Raw genomic sequence first — 23,021 nt, forward strand, 5'->3', positions numbered from 1 at the left:
GAGAGCAGAAAAAGGAGATACCATAAGAGCCTGGGAAAGGGGTCCCTAATTAGAAGGTGTGGCTCTGGTGTTGGGCCTGAAGGCATTTGACTGTAGTCAAGGCCTTTTCAGGACTCAAAAGCCTGAGGTGAGATTAGTTATACATCTAATGCCTACTCACATTAAGTCTCTGAAAATTAATTATACCAAAGTATACTTTTTCATTTGTATCATTAAAGATAGTCAGGATGTAGTCTCATATCTTGTAGTCTATCCAACATTAGCAGAAATAGTTACAAACTAAGGTTATCAAATATATGAATATATAACTAATGCAAAATATTCGTGTCAGGTAATTCCATTGGAAAGCAGTCATTCTCTTCTCTAGCCCGTGCACACATGTGCACGAGCACCCATACACACACAGAGAGAATTCAAGGAAGAACTGAAAGGAAAAAGATGAGTAAGGAAAAACAACGCAGGAAAAGTGGGGCAGAATTGGAAATCAAAATAAACTTATATCTGAAATGATGTGATTAATAAAGTAGCCAAAGAACGGCCCTCCAACATCAAAGTAATGCAAGAACAGGGACATTTTCCAAAGCTCCGTGGAGAATAAGGAAGTCATTTCACTGCATGAACTACAACAATATACACAACACTAGCTCTCCTTTCTAGTCATAACAAAAATTACTTGAAACATATACAGAGTGAAGGAAAGAATTTTGGTTTTGAATATTGAGAATTCAAGAAAAGAGAAGTTATTTCCTCCAAAGGCTGAAAATCTACCCAGCATATATATATATATATATATATATATATATATATATATATATATATATATATATATGGCTTTCTAAGCTCAAATTCTTTTTTCTTTTTTTCTCCTTTACCTTGAAAGCCTGAAATAATTCAATCTTTTTGCAAATTGTTTTAGAAAATACACTGTAAACATTCACATTATTGAGCATATGTTTAATGGAGATAAAAGAATAAGAACAAGAATTTTAACGGAGGCATTTTTGCTAAGAAAAGATCTGAGTGAATTTCATGATGGCTTAGAAAAATAGATTGGGGCGTGTTTCATGTAGATCAATGCTATTTGGAAAGTTATAGGATAGATTTTAAATCCATTTTATGATAATAACAAGTCACTTTAAGTATTGTTATTATATGCTTTAATACGTTATGTAAATTCATAAACTGAACTTTCCTTCTTTTGCAATAGAAAAATTCAAAAATATTAACACCATGAAAGACAAATAAGAAAGGGGACTAGTCTAGATTAAAGGAAACTAGAGAGAATAACAACTGTATGTAATGTATAATCTTAGATTGGATCCTGAAACAAAAATAGCTGCAATAAACTATATTTTGTGGAAAATTGAAGAAATTTGAATATAGACCCTTTATTAGATATTACTGAATCAATATTAAATTTCTTGGATGGTTTGGTAGAGTATCTTCATTCTTAGAAAATACATGCTGAAATATTTAGGAGAAAAGTGTCAAGTTGCTTTCAAATATACATACAGATATGTGTGTGTGTGTGTGTGTGTGTAGAGAGAGAGAGAGAGAGAGGTAAAAGCAAATGTGGCAAAATGTTAACAATTGGTGAATCCAGGTAAAAAAATATGGGTTTTCATTGTACTATTCTTTCAACTTTTCAGTTGATTTGAAATTGTAAGGACACTGAGTTACTAAGTTATAGATGAGAGCTATTTCACTTTTTAGCAATATTTCAGGTAATAAATGAAGAAAGAACGATAGAATTAGTCTATCTCCATTTTTCAATCTCTAATGTACTGATGAATCTAAGCGCTGAGCATCAATGGCCATAAAAGGAAAGCCGATCAGATATTATGTGCCTTTTAAGAGAACACGCCACTAAGAACGCACCACTGTTGTAAAGTGGTTTTGACAAAAAAAAAAAAAAAAAAAAAAAATCAAACCTGAGTTAAACTTCCAGGATGGCTGTTCTCAAACATCAGCAGAATCAGAATCACCTGGAAGGCTGGTTAAACCACAGACTGCTGGACTGCAAGCCCAGAATTTCTGATTCTTTAGGCTTGGAGTAAGTTTCAGCGATTTGCGTTTCTAACATGTTCCCCAGTAATGCTGAGGCTGTGGTCTTGGTCCACCCTTTGAGAACAACCTCTCCATATCAACATATTAACTTACAAGAACTACAAATGACAGAGGAACAAGTCAAATAATACCTTAGGGCTTCTATCAACAAAACCAGACTGTGGGTAAGCAAAGGAAAGAATCTCTGTGCTTCTTAAATACATTGCAATTTAAGTAAAGGTGAAGGCAGAACCTATAGGTTAAAAGAGATTTAAAAGATGTACCCACCAATTGCAATATGTAAAATTTTACTTGAATTCTTTTTAACTGTTTTTTATTTTTTAAAAGATTTTATTTATGTATTTGAGAAAGACAGAGAGCCAGAGCAGAGTCAGGGGGAGAGGGAGAGGGAGAAGCTGGCTCCCTGCTGAGGGACCCTGAGGTCATGATCTGAGTGGAAGGCAGACACTTAACTAACTGAGCCACCCAGGCACCCCTTAACTACTTTTTAAAAGCATTTATTACATTTATGAGACATTTCAAAATTTAACCCTTGACTGGATAAATTATGGTTAATTTTTTAGGTGTGTTAATGGTATTATGGGTTTTTTTGAAAAAGAAAGTTCTTATTTTTAGATGTACATATTGAAATATTTACAGATGAGAAAAGTTAGAGGCAAAAAATAAAGGCAACAAATGTGTAATTCTCAAGAGCTTCGCTGATTTTTATTCTTCAGCAAGAATTTTTTTTATCCTTGCTTGTTTCATCATTAATATTCCTGTATAGCTTTTTAAAAATCCTCCTTTTCCCTTGATGATGACTCAGTTCTTGGAAATCTGAGATGGCCCTTACAATTATTTTCATGGTTAAATTCTCTTTGCGTTGGTGCCAGCGTAAGTCTTTCCTGAATCCAGAGTACACATGTGTTGATTTCCTCACTAATTTGACATTTTGAAATGTCAAAATACTAAAATACCAAACACATCCAATGTAAGTTCCATTTTAATTACAAGCAAAAATATGAAAAATCAAGTTCAGTTTTATTGTGAAAATACCATATATAAAGAGTATATGATGAATATATAAAGAATACCAATGAAAACCATCCATCAACCACCCAGCTTAAGAAACAGAACTATCAGTACCCTAGAAGATCCCGTGTTCCCCCATCTAAATCACCTCCCCCTCCCTGCCCCATGAAGGTAATACTACGCTGAATTTTGCACTAATTAGTCCTTTGCTATGTAACAGTTTTACCATCTAACACTATAGTTTTGTCTGTTTTGATATTTATATAAATAGAATCATACCATATGCATTCTTCTGTATATTTCTTGTTGCTATTTTACATTACGTTTTTGAATTTCACCATATAGAAATATACAGCAGTCACCCATCCGTTTTCACTGCTATATAGTATTCATTTATTCTTTTGTACAGGTTTCCAAGATTTATCAGTTCTTGGGTTGACAGTGAGTTTGCCTCTTCCGTTCCAAATTTTAAACCCTTTTATTTGATTGTGCTATTACTTCTATTACAAAATGACACCGAAAAGGCAAATGGGAAACTGACTTTTGGAAGTCAATTCTTGCTGACTTTGGAATGACTCCAGTGTTTCCCATTAATCCTGGTGCTGGCTTTTGGAACTTTTCTTCATTCCTTTACTGTTTCTTCTAGGGACGTCATTTTGTTTAGATTTTTCTGTCTTTTGATGTCAGTTTTGGTAGATTATCATTTCCTAGATAAAAGTTATTCTGTTCAGCCAGATTTTCAAATATATTTTCAGAGCTGAGTGTTCCTTAGATTCCTTTTACTTCCTTTGTTTCTACCATTATTTCCCTGTTATCATTTCTTCTTTTACTTTTTTGTCCTTTTTTGTTAACTTGCCTAGTGTTTTGTCTATTTTATCGTTCTAAAGAACTTGTTATAGTTCTGTATTAGTACTATATTTTCTATGTTGTAAATCACTAATTATCTTGTTGTTAGTTCCTTCCATTTGCTTTGCTTCATTTTTTTTCAGCCAGATGCCAAAACATTATTATTTATTCACTCTTTGGATTCTTCTACTAAAATTATTTAAAGCTATTGAATTTTCCTCTAATGCCTGCTTTAGCTCTGTCCCATATGTTTTGATAGTATTCTTATTCTTGTTCTTTTGTAGAAATTCTGTGGTTCTTGTTTGGATTTCTTTGTTGACCCAGAAGTTGTTTAAAAGAGGGCTTTTAAAATTCTAGGCTAGAGGGATTTTTTTTTTCATGATTAGTTTGTAGTTTATGATTTCTGGTGTATATTCAGAAAGCAACCGAAAATATTGTCTATTTTCAGGGTCAGGTTTTATGATAATGTATGTATTGGATCCATCCTGTTAACTATTTTTTCAGTTCTTTATATACTTACATACAGATTTTTCATCCATTTAACCTGTCATTAACTGCTTCTTCTTTCCAGGCACATGGTTGAAGTGTTTCACCTGCCCAAATTTAGGTTAACAATGGCTGTATTGATTGCTCTGGATAATGAAATGTGAGCAAAAGTACCATGCAGCACTTCCAGGTGAAGGCCTTTAAATGCTGGTGCACTATTTATTTACACATTAGCTTGCCACAGCACCAGAAAAGGAATTTGGAATAAAGGAGACTCCATCAGCCAGTAACCCTCAGTGAAGGAAGCATTAAGAACAGGCCCCTGTTCACCCATGACGCACATGTCGTATAGGCAAGAATTTAACATTGTTAATTTAAGCTGCTGAGATTTGGGGATTGTTTGTTAATTAGCAGGATAGGCATAACCCTGTTATCTGAGTACGGCAGGCTTCAAGGCAGATTGATTCAGCAGCTCAATATGTCATCTAAGACTCAAATTTTCCCACCTTTCAATCTTGACTTCAGCTTCTCACTGATAACAAGAGATGCAGAGGTTCTAGGACTTACACTCAGACATGAAATAGCAAAAACAAGAAGAAAAAGTGTATTTTCTCTAGCTCTCTGTCAGGAGAAGGGAAACTCCCTGATGCAGTCCAGCAGAGGGCCCTTTATACCTCATTGACTAGAACTATCACAAGCCTATTTCTGAGCCAATCACTGGCAGGAGGAATGGAATTTTCGTGATTGACATAGACTAATGGTCTAGGATAAAACAGGTGTTGGGGTATCAACCACAATGACTTCTGATAGCAAATCATCTCTATTAGTATGTATACATATGTAGGAATGATTATTTTTAAATATTTTAACAAAAGAAATACATTCTAGAATTATCCTGATAAATATAAAACATAATAAATGTAAAACAGAGTCATTAATTTTCTCCAAATTCGGAATTTTAAAAATTTTGTTTCTTTGGTAATAGTTCATATATTATCATTTGTATACTACACAGGTCTTTTATTTATGAAAATATCCACTTACACAGTGTCAATAGAAACAGATATGATAAAAATATGTAAAATTATAACCCAGGATAAACAATGATGAGAGTGTAGTTGTACATTAGCAAATATATATTTCCTATTACCTGAGAAAGGACAAATATCACTTTAACCAGGGTTCCCATACTTTCTGACAGCTAAGTTTGGCTCTTTTGTTTTACTTGGCTAAAATATTTCTTCTTGCCTACACTTCAGTCAGTCACCATGTATGTTACCTCCTTGTCAGACACTGCTACTGTTCAATTTGTTTATTTGTAGCAAATAGTAGATGATGTTAATGATACTGTGGAATTTTTGTAAGTTAATGATCTTAGATTTCAATTTGTTTTAAAATTATTAAAAATTTTACGTTTAAATTAGTTAAAAAATATATTTTTCAAAAGATTCTATTATTTATTTATTTGACAGAGAGAGAGCATAAGCAGGGGGAGCAGGAGGAGAAACAAGCTCCCCACTGAGCAGGGAGGCTGATGGGGGCTCGATCCCAGGATGCTGGGATTGTGACCTGGACTAATGGCAGATGCTTAACTGACTGAGCCATCCAGGCACCTCTTATTTTATTATCTAAAGTGTAGCATGGGTATTTAAAAAAACAATATTTTTTTTACTGGTGATGTATTCCCATTGAATAAAAGGCAATTCAGAGACTTTTAAAAACATTGTTATGCAATGAATTCATATTAGAATCTAACAAACAGCTGGAAGAAATCACTTCCAAACTAGATTATAAGCTCTTTGAGGATAAAAATCAAGTTATAAAGCCACTATATCTGGTATATTGACTAGGGCTCAATAAATACTTGTTGACAGTGTAATGCAATAAGAAATAATCAATTTTTTCAAATTAACTACTTTTTATTGAAATAACAATCCATATTTATATTTTTAAAAAATGGTAGGCAACCATTATTACCATTTTCTTGCATTCCTTACAGAGAGAATGTACGCAAACAGATATATGCTATTTGACTACAAAAGGGAATGTACTATACACAGTGTCTTAAAACTTTGTTTTTCGCTTGCTAAGATACTTCAGAGATCATTTCCCATTAGTACATACATCTTTTTAATGTGTACATGATATCTTTTTGTATGAATGGATCTTAATTTAACCTGCCCACCCATTTGTATGTATTGAGGTTATTTCCGGTCTTTTGTTTGTATAAGTAATGTTGCAATGAGCATCTATTTTTGCTCATTTATATAAGCATATCTGTAGGAGAAATTCCTAAAAGGGAAGTGTGTGTTTTCACCACTTTACACAGCACTGATATGAGTCAGACTTGCCATTTTTAAGACATTATTCAGAGGATGTATCCACAAATAAATAACTCTAAAAACATTACTTGATTAGTAGGAAGATATAAATGTTGAATGAATCCTGTCCTTGTATGAAAACACCTCTCTATTTTTATTTCACCACTTTTTTTGGTAAGTTCAACCAGTTCACATTACCACAGAATGACTTATTCATGATTGCCAATGTGATTTAATTAATTTGGGGGTATATATAGTTGTTTCATTCACTTATAAATATGAGAATAAATGACCATTAAAAATAACAAAATAAATACCACCTTCAGGAACTTGTGAGAAGGAAAGAGTAGTTTGAAAAATAATGTTTTCCAAATGTTCCCTATATTTCGTTCAAGGCTCAACTCTCATACCATTACTTGATTGTTTTTTTAAAAATGTATTATGGGTCCTTTGTGAAATACTGAAGGTTACTGGATGTCTGACTTAAGTTTTGCAAATCAAATGTTTCTTTAAAATTCAACAAATTTTCAATGAGGTTTAATTAGGCAGAGAAGTGGTTCAGAACTCATTTTAAAACATGCATGATAATTAGGAAACATCAAAGAGTATTGTTACATTCTAAACAGTAAACAACCAGCTGTTAATGATTTAACAAATTCCAAACGTTAGTTCAGAGAACTGAAGCTTTGTTAAGGCAAGTATAGATTAAGTCAATGATTTACTCAATTCCTCTTCTCAAAAAATAGTTTCATCAAAGATTGCAAGGATCAAAGTTCATGGAATTTTGGAGCTGAGAGACCTTAGGTATCTTCCCATCCACTAGCAGGCAAGGACACTGCCTTGGCCAATGTCATATTTGGTTACCAAGAGGGTGAACTAGGACACAGGTTTTCTGGCTCTCAATCTAGGTCACTTTCTACTAGACTGTGCTGTGTCTGCATTAATGTATGTAAAAGACCTCACAACAACTATCTACTGCGTCTACTATGGTATGTAGTTTTTTTTTTTAATCAACTTTAAAAAAAAAACCTTTTATGTTGAAAATCATGGATAAATGACAGAGATACACCAATGAAGGAGGGAGAAAAAGTTTCTCTCAGGAATCCATGTGCTGGTGGGAAAAGCGCATCCCCCATGATTAGAAAAGGCACTAGGGAAGAATGAGAAATCCTGCTAGGACTGATGAGCCTCCCTCCCTTGGGCTTGTTAGGAGTGGTGGCCTGTCTGTCCCATTATGTCATTGTTGATCTACCACATTTTCATTACAATCATAATCCGTTACACTTACACCCTTTACAGGTTTTAAAATATGTCTCCATGACTCTATCTGATCCTTACAGTGAATTGTGAGGCAGTTATTATTTCCAGTGTCTAATTAAGAAACCCACTGTTAAGAGAGGGTAACTTGCCCACAGCCTCACAGCCAGAAAGTTGTAGAAGGGGGACTGGAACCCCAGGATTTCTGGCCTTTGGTCCAATGAGTTGGTCAATATTAATCAACCTGAATTTCTCAAATTCCAAATATTTAGTTTACTGGGAATTCTGAGGTTACTTTAGAAGGGAGATCCTTCAGTGGAAGTTTGGGTAACCTAAATATCCAAATTATAGCATGCTTTCTTGGAAAAGGAAAATAGTAGCGCCCAAAAGTTCCGTGGAAGTGCTTGTGGCTGTTAGTGAACTGTGAGGATGGCATTTTGCTAGAAGCATGAAACCACAGTCAGCTTCGAGTTCCTCAGTTTGTTTGTTCCACTCCTTGTCATGGGGATAAGGAAACTTGAAAATAAAATATCACTGAAATTAAATGCGTCTGGAAAGTTTACCAAAATGTTACTAGTCCCTGAGTGGTTAGATTACAAGTTAATTTTATTTTCTTTTTCTGCATTTTCCATATTTCCTACAATAATTGTCACTTTTATAATCAGAAATTATATAATTCATCTATAGCTGTATATAATTCCCAACCTATTCAAAAGGGAAATTTACACTTTCTTGATCTGGATACTTAGATGGACAAACATTTGGAACCCCTCCTAACAAATAAACATCTTTTTCAAAAATCAATCTGTGAGTAAGCTAAAGAATTCATTCAGGCATCGATCATTTTTCTAACAAATACTTCTTGAGCACCAACTATGTACAAGGCATATTTAGGCACACAGCACTGAACAAAACAGATAATAATCCTTGCCTTCATGGACCTTCCATTTCAGAAAGGAAGACAGGCCAAAAAATGAGTATGAAATGAGTATGACAGAATATGTTAAATACAATCTGACTTACGTTTTAGGATCATTTTGGCTGGTGTGGTAAGGGATAGATTGAAGGCAAGCAGAGGCAGAAGCAGGGAAACAGATGGAAGGATATCATATGCCTCAGCAAGCAGAGTTGGTAGCTTGAACCAGAGGGGCAGGAATGCTGGTAGTCAGAAGTGGATAGCAACTGGATATATTTGGAAGGCGGGCCTACTGGGACTTGCTCATAGATTGAATGAAGGTGGTAGGAGAGTCAACAGTGACTCAAAAAGTTTCCAGTGAAGCAACTGAAAACTGGAGTTGTCATTTCCTAAAATGGGACAGATTATGGGAAAAGCAGATTTGAGATGGACAGAATCAGGAGCACACTTTTGGACATGCTAACATTGAGATGCCTATTCTCGATCAAAGTAGAAGTGTTGATTTGACACTTGGATATACAAGGGAGTGGTTTGAGCTAGAGTTATAAAGTTGGGACATGTGAGCATGCAGATGACAGGTAAACCCAAGAGGCCAGATGGGAGCAACAAGGAGCAAGTGAGAGCAAATAAGAGACCCAGAGAGAGTCCTGAGTCCCACTTCCTTATGGAGACCAGGGAAACAAGAGCCAAGAGATAGCATATACTGGAGGCCAAGTGAAAACCTAGTTTTAACAAAGAGGACATGCATCAGGTGGTGATAAATCAAATGTAGCTGAGAATTATTGTGCTTCAAACCACTTATTTCTCAGGAAATTTGAGTAGTATTTGTTCCAGGGATTAACAACTCATAACGACTGTGCCAGAAGAAAAGCATTTTAGAGATGGTGGTATTGCTTCTTGGCATTTTGGCTAAGATAGAGTATAAAGGCCATGGTATAATGGAAAAAATGAAAAATGGAAAACATGGGTTGGAGAACCAGCTCCACCATTTATTGGCTATGTGATCTGGGAGAGTCATGTAGCCACTTCCGTTCTAGGTTCCCACATCTGTAAGATTGAAACAATACTAGCTATTCCATTCTGTTGCTGTGAGGAAAAATGGGAATAAAATCTCTATCTATCTTTGTTGTTTCTAACAAACAACAGGCACTCAATAAATTTTAGCCTTCTCTTTGGTATTAAATGGCAGAGTTGTTGGGGGCTGTGCAATGGATAGTAATAGGGGAAGACCTTGTAATATACTTAAGACTCCATGAAATGGTCCTTGGCGACCTAATTCCCCATTGTCCCCTCTTTCTAATTACTCAGGTGCCAAATATGTGTCCCTTGCTGAACTTTAAACTTGGCTTCTCAAATTCAAAAACGTGAAGCTGAGGAAGGTTTATAAAATAACTGGTTTATGTTCTGCACATTCTTAACATCATCGAAGCAAAGCAAAGGCTTTGGAACTGTTCCAGAGCAAAGGCGAATAAAAAGACATGAAAAATAGATCCAATATGTGATCCTGGACTGGATCCTGGACTGTTGGGGTCAAGGGGCTGCTAGAAAGGACATAATGGGGACATCTGACAAAATCGGAATACGGACTACACGTTTGGACATGTGTTGTTAACATGTTAATAATATTAAAAGCCGTGAATCTGATAACTCTGCTTGGATGTCTAAGGGAATATCCTTGATTTAGGAAATACCACTAAAGCATTTCAGAGTAACAATTCATTAAAATAATTATATATAGAACAAAGAGATAGAAAATGAAAAACAAACATGACAAAATGTTAAAAGTCAGTTAATCTGGGTAATGGGTACAAAAAGTTTCTCTGTATTATTCTTGCAACTTTTCTGTGCATTTGAAATGATTTCAAAATAGGAAGTTGAAAAATATTACTCCATGGAGTATGCTGTCAATTACTTCATGCAAAAAGCTTCTTGCCCAGATGGGGTTTGGGGCAATTTTTCTTTCACATATATTTTATATATATGGCAAATTAAATCACAACAAAAAATTAAACAGTAATAATGAGGAATGTCTAAATGTCTGTATTTATATGGAAATATGTTAGGTGAAAAATGAAATTACAGGCCTTTGAATTACAAACACCTTTGGTTACGGAACTATCACACATACACAAACACACACAAACACACACATTATGCTTGGTTTGTGTCTGGAAGATAAAAAAGCAAAAACAAAACCTTAAAAAGCAATTACCTCTGAGGAGTCCAACTGCAATTTTTTTCCAATAATTTTCTTCCCTGTTCAAATTTTTTAAATCATTGCTTTTCTAATTTAAAATATATTTTGAGGTGGATAAAAAACGATACTGTTAAAATTTGAGAGCCAAATGACACTGTTAAAACTTGTGAACCAATAATGAAGAAGTGGGTTTGAAAGAGAGAAGCAGAGAATTTCTCCTGCTGTAAATATAAAGATTAGAAAAACTAGAATTTATCAGTCTTTGTCTTTTGTCTAGAATCGCACTATGGCAAGAAGAAGAATTATTACTGAGAATGGACAAAGCAACTGTTATTTAAGATCCTACTAGCCTTCAGATATTTAGGTAAATTATTCTCTTTTTTAAAAAGATTTTATTTACTTATTAGAGACAGAGAGAGCAGGGGGAGGGGCACAGGGAGAGGGAGAAGCAGGCTCCCCGCTGGGCAGGGAACCAGACATGGAGCTCAATCTCAGGACCCCAGGATCATGACCTGAACCTAAGGGAGCCACCTAACTGACTTAGGCACCCAAGGAGACCCTAGATAAATTATTCTTAATCCCCAGTTACCTGGTTTCTGAAAATCTAGAGCTTCCACATGATTTCTGCTAACTTCTGACTTTAGGGTTCTGGTTTGCTCTGCTCCTTCATCGTCAGAAGCCACCTTGTTGCTGCCTGGATTTGCTCTGCTGCCTTTCACAAGGAATTCAGGTAACTCTTGGTTTACAACTGCATAATTTAAGTAAAGACTTGAAGAGTGTTGGAAGCACCTTCACCAGATATTGCCAAACCCTCCACTATCTCCCTCTTTCACATTACCCTGACTCCCCAAAAATGATGCTCCCACCCTATGAGCCTGGTAGTCAAATTCTATCCTAGCAATTGTATCTCCAGTGAACCAGCTGGGCCAACCTCCTTGCCCCAACTCCCCTTGGAATTCTGGTGAATGAAGTGCTTGTCAATAAAAGTTTATGATTTTGGTTTGTGAATGAAACATCTGTTCAGGCACAATTGTGGCAGGAAGTGAAACTGATTCATGGAAGTCAATAGCTATCAAAACACTCTACCTGAAATGCCAATACCCCTTGCCTCATCCCTCCTCGTTCTTTGAGACTTGATCCTGGGATCACTTCCTGATGAAAAATTTTTATAGCTCTCTCGTCCATCTACAGGCTGATCATCTTTAGACACACAGAGTAGTTGAAACCATGCAAGTAAGTGAGATGGTCCAAAGGGTTTGTGAAATACAGAGCAACAACAACAATAAAAATAAATAACTGTGATTAGAGATGCAGGCTATAGACACTGGTTGCTAGAATTCAACCCCAGATCCTCTGCTGTCTAGTTTGAGCACACAGATATTTGTTAGTCTAAGTGCAGGGAAAAGAGAATGATACAAATTCCTTGATTGTGGGGAATTTGTTCTATTTATTTTCATGAAAATGGAGGCATGTAGGGAGGTGGGAAAAGTTTATAAGGATATCTATTGATAAAGTTTAGTAAGCCTTCCAATGAATTGCTAGTCTTGCTTCTCACCCTGAAGTATTCCATACCTTTTCTTCATTCTTTTCCCAGTTACAGTCATTGACCAAAACATTTGTGTTTGTCTCTCACCAGAGCAGGAAAAAAAGTCATTTAAGGTCTTTAAACACCTATCTCGATAGGAGTGTTGAAGTTAATTAAAATCCAAAATAGAAGAGTAATGTTCATCTCTAAGCTGACATCTGTCCTATCCATCTAAGCTATGGAACTCCTCACCAAGTGTGGCAGATAGAATAATGGCATCCCAAACATGTCCCCATCCAAATCCCTGAAAGCTGTGAATCTGTTACCTACCCTGGCAAAAGAGACTTTGCAGATGTCATTAAATTACGGAGATAGAGAGATTATCCTGGATTATTCAGTCGGTCCAATGTAATCATAAAGGTTGTTATAAGCAGAGGCAGGAGAGCAGGAGTCAGGAAAGAGATTTGCAGGTGCTGTGCTGCTAGGTTTAGAGACAGAAAAAGGGACTGAGAGCCAAGGAACACAGATGACTTTTAGACACTGAGAAAGACAAAGAAGCAGATTTCTTGCTGGAGCCTCCAGAATGAACACAGCCCTGCCAAAACCTTTACTTTAGCCCAGTTCAGACTCTTCTGTCCTCCAGAACTGAGGAATGATAGACATGTGTTGCTTTAAGCCACTAAATGTGTGTAATTTGTTATAGCAGCAGTAGGAATCTAATACACCAAGTCACCCACGTTATTTTCTTCTCGTACTTCTCTCTAGCCGAAACTCTGTGTTCAACTGATTTGTTAGTTGTTTCCTCACTTCTCTGCTCCCTCAAGAATGTACCCTGCACATGATGAGGAGAAATAGCCTTGGACTGAGCCCATTCCCTGTGCCTCTGAGTGACAGAGTGACTACTAATAATGCTGCTGAAATAGGTTGACATTAGTCAACATCACCAGAGACCAGGAACCTGGTATTCATTCTCATGTGTTCTTAGGAATCTACTATGTTCCGGGTACTTGAGAAGTGTTGGGATGGAGAGAGGTATAAACGCAGCTCCTAACACCCAGGAATTCTCACTCCAATCACATGGAGAACAAGATAATATTGATTGCAAAATTGTTTTTTGGGCAATTAAAATGTGAATAGAATAGCAATGTTTTAGACATCCATGTTTTATGAGAAAGGCATGGTGGCACAGTGGTGAAGAGCAGTGGCTTTAGACTCAAGGGATTTAGTTGAGAATCTTGACTATTATTTATTTCCCCAGGACGACATGGAGTGGTTACTTTTCTCTTCAAGCTTACTTCCCATCAGTAAAATGGGGGCAGTGAGATTCATCCCACAGATAGTTGTGATAATTAAATTAGAAAATGTATACAGGAGCCTTTAGTATAATGCCTGGCACAAAATAATAGCTCCATAAACGATAACTTAAAAACACAATTCATTTCTCAATATCCAGAAACAAATTTTATAAAGCTAGATGGTTTCCCAACCTTTCCTTACGAAGAACCTCCAGAACTGAGTTATTATTTTGAAGAGCTTTGCTTCCCATATGTCCCCACTGCTTCCCCCATTCCCACCCAAATCCATAGTTTCTGCTCAGTGCTGAAATGACTTTCCAAATCAGATTTGTCAACTAAGATTTCCCTTAGCCTATTTTCTTTCAAGGGATGGGCCACAGTCAGAATAAGCGTTTTGGAGGTTAGTTAGGAGCCTCTCCAAATAAAAATACAAACTTCTTTTGGGAGGCACCATAAGAAGAAAGAAATATAAGGACACAATTATTCTTCCTTTTATGCTCAAGATGGATGAGCTACATTTGTTAGGGCAATTTTGTTTGCCTCTGTGTGTGTGTGTGTGTGTGTGTGTGTGTGTGTGTGTATTTATGCTATAAAATCCCTCGTTCATTTTCTGCTGGACTTTTTGCAATGACTTTCATGGTTTTCTTTCCAACACCTCACTGCCAAGCTGATTGGAAAGGCAACCTATTCTGCCTTTCAAAGGTTAAACTGTAAAGTTGAACACATGTGCCAGATTTTCTCTTTAACACAAAAATGCTTTGCCTTATTTCTTTTCCGTCTAACTCACACAAAAATACTAAGATTTACATTCTGAATTTTCAGTAGCTAATGCAGGGAATAATCAAGAATGATCAACAGATGGGGTGCCTGGGTGGCTCAGTTAGTTAAGCAGCTACCTTCAGCTCTGGTCATGATCTCAGGGTCTTGGGATCAAGCCCCACATCGTGGGGCTCCCTGCTCAATGGGAATCTGCTTCTTCCTCAGCTCCTTCCCCCCTACTTGTGTGCTTTCTGTCTCTTTATTTATAAATAAATAAAATCTTTAAAAAAAAAAAAGAATGATCAACAAATAGACCAGTGAAACAGAATTGAGAGCCCAAAAATAAACCCAAGCGTATACGGTCCTCTAATATTTAACAAGGGAGCCAAGAACACTCAATGGAGAAGAGAGAGCCTCTTTAATAAATGCTGCTGGGAAAGTTGGATACTCACAAGTAAAGGAATGACCCTACATCCCTATCTTTCATCATACACAAAAATTAACTCAAAAGACTTAAGTATAAGGCCTGAAACTAGGACGCTCCTAGAAGAAATTGCAGGAAAAAAAGCCCTTTAACATAGTTCTTGGTGAGGATCTTTTAGAAGTCACACGTAAAGCACAAACAACAAGATCAAAACTAAGCAAGTGGGACTGCATCAAACTAAGAAACTCTAGCACAGCAAAAGCAAGCATCAACAAACTAAAAAGACAACCTGCAGAATGGGAAAAAATATTTTCAGAGAACATATCTGGTAAGGGTTTCATATCCAAGATGTATAAACTCAATAGCAAAACAAAGCAAACAAACCCACAAATAATCCAATTAAAAATGGGCAAAGGACCTGAACTGACATTTTTCCAAAGAAGATATATGAATGGCTAACAGGTACATGAAAGATGCTCACCATCACTAGTCATCAGGGAAATGTAAATTAAAACCACACTAAGCTATTACCTCACACCTTTAGAATGGCCATCATCAAGAAGACAAGAGACAATAAATGCTGTTCAGAATTGGAGAAAACTGTGCACTTTGGTAGGATTGTAAATTGGTACAGCCACTCTAAAACAGCATGGAAATTCCTCAACAAATTAAAATAGATCTTCCCTATGATCCAGCAATTCCAGTTCTGGAAAATATCCACTGGAAATGAAAACATTAACTTGAAGATATATTCTGTACTCCTGTGTTCATTGCAGGATTATTTACAATAGCCAAGACATGGAAACAACTTCAGTGCCCATCCATAGGTGAGTGGATACAGAAGTTGTGGTATATGTACATAATGGAATATCATTCAGCCATAAAAATTGAGGAAATTCAACCATTTGTGACAACATGGATGGATCATATATGCATTATGCTAAATGAAGTAAGTCAGAGAAGGACGAGTACTGCATGATCTCACTTACACGTGGAACCTAAAACAAAACAAAACAAAAGAAAACCACATGAAACTCATAGAAAAAGAGATTGGATTTGTAGTTTCCAGTGGTAGGGTGTAGGGGAGGAGGAATTGGAGGAAGTAGTCAAAATGTACAAACTTCCAGTTATAAGACAGTTAAGTATTAGCGATGTAATGCACAAGACAACTGTTGTTAACATTACTGCATGGTATATAAAGAAGTTGTTAAGAGAATAGATCCCAAGAATGGTCATCACAGGAAGCTAACTTTTATTGTGATGAGTGTTCTTAGAATCTATTCTCTTATCAACTTTTCCATATTTCACACAGCAGTGATACCTATTTGATATTAACTTTTTTCTTTTCTTCTTATTGTATCTGTATGAGATGATGGATGTTAACTAAACCTATTGTGAAATCAGTTTACAGTATATCTAAATGAAATACTCTTGCTGTACACCTTAAACTTACACAGTGATATATGTGAATTATTTCTCAATAAAACTGGAAAAAAAGAATGATCAAGTCCCTTAATTTTTTTTTTTTACTTTTTATTTCTTTTCGGTGTTTTGTTTTGTTAGGGTTTTATTTTTTTTTAAAGATTTTATTTATTTATTTGACAGAGAGAGAGAGAACAAGCAGGGGGAGCAGAAGGCAGAGGGAGAGGGAGAAGCAGCCTCCCCGCTGAACAGGGAGTCCGATGAGGGGCTGGATCCCAGGATCTGGGATCATGACCTGAGCCGAAGGCAGACACTTAACCAACTGAGCCACCCAAGCGACCCTGTTTTGTTAGGGTTTTAATGTCTTTTTTAAAATTTAAAATCAATTAATTAACATATACTGTGTTATTAGTTTCAGAGGTAGAGTTTAGTGATTCATCAGTTGCATACAACACCCAGTGCTCATTACATCAAGTGCTCTCCTTAATGCCCATCACTTCATCGCCCAACCCACCTCCCCTCTAAAAATTCTGTTTGTTTCCTATAGTTAAGAGTCTCTTATGGTTTGTCTCCCCAACGCCTGCCAAAAAATAGACTCTTTTTGTTTTTTTAAAGTTTTTATTTTAATTCCAGTTAGTTAACATTTATTGGGGTTTAAATGGTGTTATTACGATGCGGGAGCAGATATGTCTCTTTTCCTTTGTTTCCCAAATATAAAGAAATCAAGTAGCAGTTCCAGTGCTGAAGCCAGAGCTGTGGAATGGGGGTTATCACCTGTAATGTCCTCATACGCTGGAGTCTTTCAGAAAATCCAACCTTCCCACCGAGTAAAGGGTCTCAGCAAATATGGCACCTTTTCCGCATTTATTATGGCAGCTACCCAGGAATCTGTGATAGGGTCATTTTCCTTTTGGAGAGGTGGGAAATTTGAGGAGAATAGTCTATGGAGTCATGCTTGGAAGGACAGACCCCTGGAAGAGCGCTCGTAATTTATGATGGGCAGGGTCTGGGAGCTGCTGTTAATCACAGCACAGCCTCCCCTAGAGAACACGGTGACTATTGAGTCTGCCTTTCTGGCTTGCCTGCTGAGCCCTGGGTGGAACCTCAGCAGGCACAGTACGTGGTATATAATTCCTGGGCTCTCAGAAGGCAACAAAAGCCAACTTCAAACCCTTGCAAAAGAATTCAGGCTGTTTAACAGTGGGGATCTACCAATCAAGGCATACGAATGAATGTCAGCCTCCTCACTTAGAAATATAAACCATGGTATATATTTTGCCATGTGTGTAACGTGTGTGAAGACTGGAATCTCTATCTCAGGCTACTGAATTCAGTTCTATTTGTCATAACTACTTATTAAATTCCTTCTGTCTGTGTAGCTCTGTATACTACATTACTCTGTGGTAAACACAGAAGTGAGTGACGAAGTCAGAAAGAAAGGGAAAACACATTTATAGAGTTCATTCTATGTATCTGCTTTAATTCTTTCTTAAATGTTTCTCACAACAACCCCGAAAAGCTGTGCAGTTTGGATTAAAGGTCCAGCCTTGTGTAATGGATAGTCCAAATGCTAAAACTTACACAGAATGGAGGTTTCTTTTTTTTCTCATGTAAGAATCCAGAGGTCGGTGCTCCAGGCACTTCCTACCTTGTGGCCATCTCTAGAGAGTTACTTTCATCTGTATAATGCAAGATGGCTCTGCACCCCATCTCCGTTCCCTGTCCTTGAACGTATCACTTCTGCTCACAGCCTGTTTATCAAAGCTTAGCCTCCCGGCCAAATCTACCTGGGAAATAGAGGCCTTCTTATAGGCAGTCACACACCAGGCTACAAAACAGAAATTCATTTACACGAGAGCTAAGGAAGAAACAGATATTGTGGAACTTAGATTGTTCTAATGATTCCCATTTTATAGTTATGAACCTGATATACGTACAGGTTCATAACTAACCTTCCCCAGATCCACGGGCTTCACTGCACTATACTGCCTCTCTGTAATGCCATACGATAGTTGCTTTAGCCTTTTGGCTAAGCTGTTCCTGCCAGAATAGAGTCCTGAAATGCCAGAATTATGCATTTCCACAGTTCCGTATTCTTTATGTAAAGGGAAATAAGACTATGATGAAAACTATTTAAGGGAGAGCATTTCCTTTGCTCTCATTCAGCAAAGGAAAATCAGGTTTTGTTTAAGTGGGAATTCTACTGAGGTATGGGAAGGAGTCCAACAAACCAAGCAGCCAGGGTGGCAAGGTTGGTAAGACTTGTCTGGGAGGAGTCAAGGTAGAACCTTCCCTCTGGTTTTATACCGTCAATATGACAATAGTCACCATTACGACAACTCAGGTCTGCCATGGTTACATGAAAGCAGCCATAGATTAGACAATACAAAGCAAACGGGCATGGCTGTGTTCCAATAAAATATTATTTATGGACACTGAAATTTGGCTTTCATGTGGTTTTCATGGGCCACAAAATATTATTCATCTTTTGATGTTTTTCAACTATTTAAAAATGTAAAAATCATTCTGAACTCATAAGCCATTTTAAAACAGATAACGGGTACATCCGTACCATGGACTACTACTCGACAATAAAAGGGAACAAACTTGTGATACATATGACAACTCACATGGATCTCAAGGATGTTATGCTGAGTGAAAAAGTCACCCTCAAAGGTCACATACTTTACAATTATATTAAATAACATTCTCAAAATGACAAAATTACATAGAGAACACACCAGTGGTTAGGGACTAGGGATAATTGGAGATCATGGTGTGCTTGTGACTACAAAGGGGTGGCATGAAGGAGATCTTTGTGATAATGGAATAGTTCTGTCTTGATTGAGGTGGTGTCTACATGAATCTATACATGTGATAAAGTGGCACAGACGTGCACACGCGCGCGCACACACACACACAACACATTATGCCAATATGGATTTCTTGGCTTTGACATTGTACTATAATTACGTAAAATGTAACCACTAGGGGAAAGTGGGTGAAGCCTACATGGCATCTTTCTGCATTATCTTTGAAATTTCATGCGAATCTCTATTTCAACAAACACACAGTGGGTTGGATTTGGCTCATGGGCTGTACAGTATGTCAACTACTGGACTAGAAAAAGCATTTGCAGTATATATAACATGAAAATATTAATATACATAATTATATAAGAATATATAGGTCAACAGGGAAATGACAAGCAACGCATTTTTAAAAATGGACAAAGGAGATAAGTAACTCACAAAAAAATACAAATAGTCAATAAGAATATAAAAAAAATGACTAAAAAAGCACAGTAATTAAAAAATTAATGATAATGAGCATCTTGCTACAGTATCAAAAACATAAGATTAATATTATCAGGTGTTGGCAATGTTATGGAGAAATAGATAGTGTCATACACTGTCGGTAGGACAGTAAATTGGTGAATTAAATTTGAAAGACAACTTGGTGGTCTCTGTGAAAAATTTAAATAGGCATCCCCCTGGTCCACTAATTATACATCTCAGAATTAGTTCTCTGGATATACTTACACAGGACCACAGAGATGAGTATAAGAATGTTCACTATAGTTTAGTTGTTTTTTTTCAAAGTTAGCTTTATTGAGCTATAATTTACATAGCATAAAATTAACTCATTTTAAATATGAGTCAATGATCATTAATAAATTAACAGTCACATAACCATTATAAAAATCCATCATAAAATCCAATTTTAGATCATTTCCATCACCCCCCAAAGATACCGTCTACCCATTTGCAGTCACTCCCTGTTCCCACCCCTAACCCCTTGCAACCACTAATGTACTTCTGTCTCTATAGATTTGTCTTTCCTGAATATTTTATACAGGTAATGCATTTTAATTTTAATTGGGACATGTTCAATACTCAACAACATAAAATTTCTTTCACCAATGCTCTGGTACCAGCTATGGACATGATTTAAAATCATGCTTGAATTTAGCTTAAAAGCATCAAGAATACAGCTTCAATAGGAAGGAAATTAAAGGATATTAAATAGGGTGTAAATTTGCACGTATACTATCTTCCTTCAGAATCTGATAAGCAAAATCTATTGAACTTTGTCACAGAGTTTTTTTTTTTTTTTAAGATTTTATTTATTTATTTGACAGAGATAGAGACAGCCAGCGAGAGAGGGAACACAAGCAGGGGGAGTGGGAGAGGAAGAAGCAGGCTCCTAGCGGAGGAGCCTGATGTGGGGCTCGATCCCATAACGCCAGAATCACGCCCTGAGCCGAAGGCAGATGCCCAACGACTGCGCCACCCGGGTGCCCCTGTCACAGAGTTATACCATGCAACTGTTAAACTGTTCTCCTTCCATAGGGGATACAAAATTGATCTGTGTGTTTTCAAAGCAGGAGGCATTGGTACTTTGACAGAGTTCTATTACAGTGACAGTATTCTTATTACGCCCAGTGTCTAATGTACACCTAATTGTATTAGACACAGAAAGCTGTTATGCACTGATTACCAACTGCTGTTTGTAATCTTTTGAATGCACTTTTCTGATGCTGAAAAAAATTATGGAAAAAGTCACAAGAGGGAGAAAATGGAAGAGAAAGTGATCCATAAACAATGGGGCTTCATATAGCTCCATGTGGCTACATCAAGCCTCATGATGGCTCAGAGTCTCTGACAAGTCCTGGAGCATAATAAATTTCTAGGCTTAATAGCAATAAAGCAAATGGTAGCTTCTGATTTAATAGGTACATGGGTGACAGGGTTATGGTAACACTTGATATCATGAGTCCTTTGAGACTTAGGCCTCCTGGCAACTGCTGAGCCTACCATACCCCAACCATAAATCATCAGTCCTTCTAATCAATCAGAGATCAATTTTCCTGTAGGGAAACTTCTTATTTAAATGTTCATAGCTATTTTCTATGTTTGCTATAATCCAATTACATTTTCAAATATTTGAGAGCTTCAGTAGAGAGAGAAAATAAAGGATTTGGTTCCTTTGAGCAGGGTAGGTGCTATTGATACCTACAAATTGAGCCATTCTGATAGGAAAACAGAAATCATAGGGTTGTTCCCAAATGGGACCAGATCCTGAAACTCTGCTCTCTCCTTTCCATATAGCAATCATTTTGGGAAAAAAGTGAGAGAGTGGTAACAACAGAGTAGCATCTTCCCCACGGTGGAACAAACAAGATTTGAAAAGAACCAAGGCAAGAGAGTAGGGGAAGAGTTGAAGACACTGAAATTAGTTCAGCTTGACTAAAGCAGAAGTTGCAGGGAGGAAAGTGGCAAAGGATGAGGCTGACGAATAGACAGGGTCAGTAAGCAACGTTAAGGTCTTGGGAATTTATTTAAGGACAAAGGGGAGCTGTTAAAGATTGTGAGTAAAGCAACAGCCTGATGAAGTTTAGAATTTGAAGGTTTACTTTGGGTGCAGGGTGAAGAACGGTGTGAAGGAGAATGAAGCAGAGGAAGGGAGATCATTTAAGAGATTATCAGAATTCCTCAGGAGAGATGACCATGCTGACATTACTACAGTGCTGGTGGTACAGAGAAGAGGTATGTACATGGCGGAATCTATAGCACTTGAATCTACAGTGATTGCAGGGATGTGGCAAGCGAGGGAAAGAGAGGAAGGAGGAGTCAAGAGTGCCCCCTGTGTTTCTGGTTTGCGCTGATGGTGATGTTTATTGAAATAGAGGTCAGTATGGGAGACAGTGTCCAACTTGGACATATTAAAGTACTAATGGCCAGAAGGCAAGTACATAACAATTATTATGAGTTGGAAGTTCAGGAAGAGAGATAAGGAAAAGGGTAAATATTTGAGAGTGAGATATTGAAGCTATGCAGATATATGAGATGAGACAAGACTATGGGGAAACTGGGACCCAAAAATGGGTCACAAAGATAGTGTTGTTGGAGCTGAGATAGTGTCCTCATATAGTGGCCTTACCTAAGGACCAGAAGAGAGAGCCATCCAGCATGGTAGTTGAGAGCCGCAACTTAGGAAAAAGAGAGCAGTTTGAATCCCAACCTGGTCACATACAAATTAAGTGACATTAGATAAGTGACCTAGACTCTTTAAGCCCTGCTTTCTTAAGCTGTGGTAAGGAGATAATAATAATAATATGAGCTTCAAGGGTATCGGAGATGGAATGTGAAAGGCAATCCAAAGCATCTAGTTCAGTGTATCAATCACTAAATGGTAGTTCTTACTATCATGTTCAATAAATGAAAGGAAAAAGTTTCTTTGAAGATCATCACGTATGGATTATGTTGAGGGATATTGATTTTAATATTTTAATTGAAATTCAGTCAACTTTCACCTTTGTCTTTTAAAATGCTTGATTTTTAATTTACACAAATTGTCACTTCTTTTTAAAACCATAGTCGTACTACTGGGGGATTGGTTGGCCAAAGATCAAACTTTATAAAGTGCTAGAAATGGCATTCTGCAGTCTGTGTTGGAATAACTCTGCCTAAGGCTGAGAAAGACACAAGAGCC

At 36.9% G+C, this 23,021-nt stretch overlaps 1 long non-coding RNA gene across 1 annotated transcript in view; it reads left to right on the forward strand.

The window, feature by feature from the left end:
• The window catches only part of LOC123789258 (uncharacterized), a 240,038-nt gene extending 228,577 nt beyond the window's left edge, over nt 1-11,461 (forward strand). Inside the window, exon 3 of the long non-coding RNA XR_006778753.2 lies at nt 11,379-11,461. This is a non-coding gene — a long non-coding RNA (uncharacterized LOC123789258). The remainder of the gene's footprint in view (nt 1-11,378) is intronic.
• The last annotated feature ends 11,560 nt before the right edge of the window (nt 11,462-23,021 follow it).

This window comes from Ursus americanus, chromosome 3 (assembly GCF_024610735.1).
Source record: "Ursus americanus isolate L20-20 chromosome 3, mUrsAme1.1.p, whole genome shotgun sequence".
Classification (NCBI taxonomy): Eukaryota; Metazoa; Chordata; class Mammalia; order Carnivora; family Ursidae; genus Ursus; species Ursus americanus.